Raw genomic sequence first — 5,207 nt, 5'->3', positions numbered from 1 at the left:
GTGACGGCCAATCGGTGCCCTCCTGGTACCCTCTGACTACTGGCTAGTAGTACGAACTTGGTCCCCTCTGCTTTCAGGTATCAACGATCTCTGATCCAGGCTTGGATCTCTACGAAGTATTCATCACTGGTCGCCGGCCAGCAACTCCTTTTCTTCCGGCTCCTGGCTCGTCAGCGAAGACCCCGACGCCTGTAAGACTTGTGCAGCCGCAGCCCTCGTGGCTAGGTAACTCGGCATTTCGGTGCCTGCATAGCCTCTTTACTCTAGGGTCCTGAGTCCCTCGCTTCCGACTTGCCTTATCGGGTCCGCCCGAGACCTTAAACTTTCCGTGTCCTCGGACACTTGTTTTAATTGTGCACTTGAAGTATTTTCCTAAGAGATTTGGTTTGTGCTTAGTACCCTGTCCTCATAAAGAGTACAGTGCTGTTGTGATTCTTAATAAATATCCTGTTTATTTTCATAACACTTGTGTGGTGTCCTTTCACTTGGTGTTCAAGGGGTACATGTGTGGTAAACAGCTGGCTTAACACGCCCTCTCGAGTCTTTAGCCTTAGACTGCTCGTATCCACGCTACTAGGATAGCTGGTCTTTAGGTTGACTTACAACCAATCATCTTAAGGGTCGTTTGGAACGATACATAGCGGTCGCTAGAATAGCGAACGCTGCATATCGGGCCAACTTCTCACATTGGTGAGCAGCGGTTGGGATTTGAGCTTGCTGTTGTTTTACCACACGTATGCTAAGAATATCTTGTTGAAAGATCACACAAGTACTGTTAGTACATATAACTGAAGCTTAGAATACTCTGAGTTCTACTGAACCAGCTGTTGCAGCTCCTCAAGGCTTAGCACACCTTGGCTGCAACTCTTAGCAAGGGAACAGTAGGTAAACACATAGTGTAGGTAGGTGCATCACTTACACCACACTAGAAACAGTATGTCGGACAAAGGAGGAAACTCTGAGTCTCCCCTTGTGTCAGTTGACCCTCCACAGGTCATCCCTTCGAGATATACTGTGCTGAGCTTCAAGGAGTTAAGACAAGTGTGTCACTCCAGGAAGATCAAGCAGGGGTCTAACCCCACAACGTCCTTTCTGATTGGTCTCTTGGAGACTTATGATGCCAGAAAAGCTGAGACCCTTCCCAGCTCTTCTAATCCAGAAGGAGACATGCCTCCCCTCGAGGGAACCAGAGGCGATCCTGACCTCATCCACCTCTCCACTGAGACTGACGAGGTAGAGGACGATGAGAATGAGGATCCCTCTGGGGATGAGGCAGATAAGGGACAGGTAGAAGTCGTAAGACTAAGCAGGTCCAACTTAAGCAAACATGACAGTGGTACTGGGGGACTCCTGGGGCCACTATCAGGTCAGCTTAACATTGGGAATGGACGAGCCAGATCTCTGTCAAGAGACTCTGGCAGATCCCTTCAAACCAATGGCTCTCACAACTCTTCGCAAAGAGGGATGACGTCCCCTCAGCGGAGAGTGTACGAAGCTAAGGAAAGGGCAGCTAATCTGAGGATCGAAAGGGAAGAACTTGCCCTGGCCAAAGAAAGGCTTGCCTTTGCTAGAGAGCAACAGTTAAGTGGGGTAGTCCCCACTGGTGGCAGCAATGTACCTAGCAATAGGGAAAGGAGTTTTGATACGAAACACCTTGATAAGATAGTGCCCCCCTTTAAACAAGGGGACGACATCCACAAATGGATTACTGCTTTGGAGAGGGCCTGCACTGTGCAAGGTGTTCCCCAGAGTCAGTGGGCAGCTATCTTGTGGCTCTCCTTTGAAGGTAAAGGAAGAGACAAGCTCCTCACCACAAGGGTAGAGGATGTGAATAATTACCACGTCTTGAAGAATACACTCGTTGAAGGGTTTGGCCTAACCACTGAGCAGTACAGGGTGCTGTTCAGGGATACCCAGAAAACGCAGTCTCAAGATTGGTCTGACTTTGTCGATTGTGCCACTAAAGCTTTTGAGGGCTGGTTGCTGGGCAGTAAGGTTACTGATTACAAAGGATTGTATAATTTGATGATGAGAGAACAAATTTTAAATAATTGTCAGAACCAGTTGTTGCATCAGCATCTTGTCGACTCGGATCTGACCTCTCCCCAAGAATTGGGAAAGAAGGCAGACAGATGGGTTCGCACGAGAGTTAAACAGAACCAGGGCCAGAATCCAGGTGGTCAGAAGAAAGCAGACCAGAAGGGTAAAGATTCTAAGGGGGAACAAAATGACCAGAAGTCTTCGACAGGTCCCCAACAACCCAAAGAGGGTGGGGGTCAGGCTCCCCAAAAGAAGAAAGAAGGCCAATCCAAAAGATGGTGCCAGTACTGCAAAAGTAAATCTCACTGGTTTAGTGAGTGCACCAAGAAAGGAGGAGGGCAGACTCCTGCCACTGCAGCCCCTAAGGCACCTGTGCCCCCTAGTACAGTCAGCAGTGGTAGTGCGCCTCCCAAGGGTTTAGTAGGGTTAACCCTGGGTTCTGAGGGGCGTGACAACTTAGTTGGCACACTCACTCAGGCTGTCCTTGTCAGTACAGGGGACGTGGACGTGTCCCCTGACATAAGTCCCAATACTTTGGGCAAATACAGACAGACGCCTTTCATAAATAGAAAGATGGCTCAGGCCTATAGGGACACTTGTGCCAGCGTCACCATGGTGACGCCTAACTTTGTGGACCCTGGACAGATCATGCCAGGTACAGAATTCCTGGTGACCAATGCAAGCAATGTCACTACCAATCACAGTATGGCAATTGTAGCTTTCTCCTGGGGAGGGGTAACTGGCCAAAAGAAGGTTGTAGTTAGTCCAGACCTCCCAGTGGATTGTTTGTTGGGCAATGATTTGGAGTCATCACAATGGTCAGAAGTGGAGCACCGGACTCACATGGAAATGTTAGGTTTGCCAGCACATGTGTTCGCTGTGACCAGGTCACAGGTCAGGAAATGCCCCACTGAACAGGTGCTGGATCCTGGAACAACGGACCAGACACCTCCCAAGAAAAAGAGCAGTAGGGTAAAGGCTGCGCCTTCCCCCTTGCCCCAGGTCGTGGATCAAGTCTCAGAGGAGGCTGACCTACAAGAATTGAGGGAAACTGAGCCTAGGGAGTTCGAACTTGATCAAGTTGAATTCTTGGGTTCAGGGGGACCCTCAAGGGAAGACCTGGGGAAGGACCAGTTACACTGCCCTTCTCTTGAACCCCTCAGACAGCAGGCTGCTGCTGAGGCTGCTGGGAACGCCACAGGTACCCACAAGGTATACTGGGAAGACGGACTCCTGTACACTGAGTCAAGAGACCCCAAGCCTGGCATGACCAGGAGGCTGGTTGTACCCTTGTCTCAGCGAGGTTTCCTACTTACCTTGGCCCACGAGATTCTCTTAGCAGGTCACTTAGGCCAGACGAAGACGTGGGACAGGCTTGTCTCGCACTTTCACTGGCCTCATATGAACGAAGATACAAAGGAGTTTTGCCGCTCCTGTGTCACTTGCCAAGCCAGTGGTAAGTCAGGTGGCACGACAAAGGCCCCCCTTATACCAATGCCTGTGGTGGGGGTGCCCTTTGAACGGGTGGGGATCGACATCGTCGGTCCCATGGAACCACCAACAGCATCAGGGCACAAGTTTATACTGGTGGTAGTGGATCATGCCACCAGGTATCCTGAAGCTATTCCCCTTAGGACCACTACAGCACCTGTTGTGGCAAGAGCCCTAGTTGGAGTATTCTCCAGAGTGGGCTTCCCTAAGGAGGTCGTCTCCGACAGAGGTGCAAACTTTATGTCGAGCTACTTGACTGCTATGTGGAAGGAATGTGGTGTCAACTACAAGTTCACTACACCCTATCATCCACAATGCAATGGGCTTGTTGAGAGATTCAACAGGACCCTGAAAGGGATGATTCATGGACTACCGGAAAAGCTTCGGCGTAGATGGGACGTCCTGATCCCCTGCCTCTTGTTCGCCTACAGAGAAGTCCCACAGAAGGGGGTTGGCTACAGCCCTTTTGAACTTTTGTACGGACATCCTGTAAGAGGACCCCTGTGTTTGGTGAAGGAAGGATGGGAGAGACCTCTCAAAAAGCCTGCAGCCAACATAGTGGACTATGTGCTTGGCCTCCGCTCGCGGATGGCTGAATACATGGAGAAGGCATCTGAAAACCTTAAGGCCAGCCAAGAACTCCAAAAAGCTTGGCATGACCAAAAGGCTGTCTTGACTGTTTATCAGCCCGGACAGAAGGTGTGGGTGTTGGAGCCAGTGGCCCCAGCAGCACTCAAGGACAAATGGTCCGGGCCCTACACCATCCTGGAGAAAAAGGGAGAGGTCACCTACCTGGTCGACCTGGGAACTCCCCGGAGCCCCCACAGGGTGCTTCATGTCAACAGGCTCAAAGCATATGTCGACAGGAAGGACATGAGTTTGCTCATGGCCCTAGATGAGGGACAGGAAGAGGAGAGCGACCCTCTCCCCGACCTGCTCACTCAGAACCCTGACGATGGATCGGTAGATGGTGTTGTCTTTTGTGGCAGCCTCTCCGAACATCAACAGAGCGACTGTAAACAGGTTCTTCAGTCGTTCAGACATATGTTTTCTCTAACACCCAGTCAGACCAATTGGTGCACCCATGAGGTCGACACTGGTGACAGCTTGCCCGTTAAGAGTAAAATCTACCGGCAGCCTGATCACGTTAGAGACTGCATCAAGAGTGAAGTGCAGAAAATGTTGGAGCTGGGAGTCATTGAACCCTCGGACAGCCCTTGGGCTAGTCCCGTAGTTCTAGTGCCGAAACCTCACACCCAGGGCGGTAAGAAAGAGATGAGGTTCTGCGTAGACTACAGGGGTCTCAATGCAGTCACTAAGACTGACGCCCACCCAATACCAAGGGCAGACGAGCTTATCGATAGATTGGCTTCGGCCAACTACTTAAGTACGTTTGACCTGACAGCTGGGTATTGGCAAATCAGGTTAGCTGAGGGCGCCAAGCCCAAGACCGCATTTTCAACCCCTGGTGGGCATTATCAGTTCGTGGTGATGCCCTTTGATCTGAAAAATGCACCTGCCACCTTCCAAAGGTTGGTGAATCAAGTCCTTACTGGGCTGGATGACTTCTGTGCGGCGTATCTTGACGATATTGCTGTCTTTAGCTCCACCTGGGAGGATCACCTGGTCCACCTGCGGAAAGTGTTAGAGGCTCTGCAAGCGGCAGGCCTCACTAT

Source organism: Lissotriton vulgaris, chromosome 4_1 (genome assembly GCF_964263255.1).
Source record: "Lissotriton vulgaris chromosome 4_1, aLisVul1.2, whole genome shotgun sequence".
Classification (NCBI taxonomy): Eukaryota; Metazoa; Chordata; class Amphibia; order Caudata; family Salamandridae; genus Lissotriton; species Lissotriton vulgaris.
The sequence above is the reverse complement of the archived record's forward strand: the minus strand, read 5'-3'. Positions refer to the sequence as shown.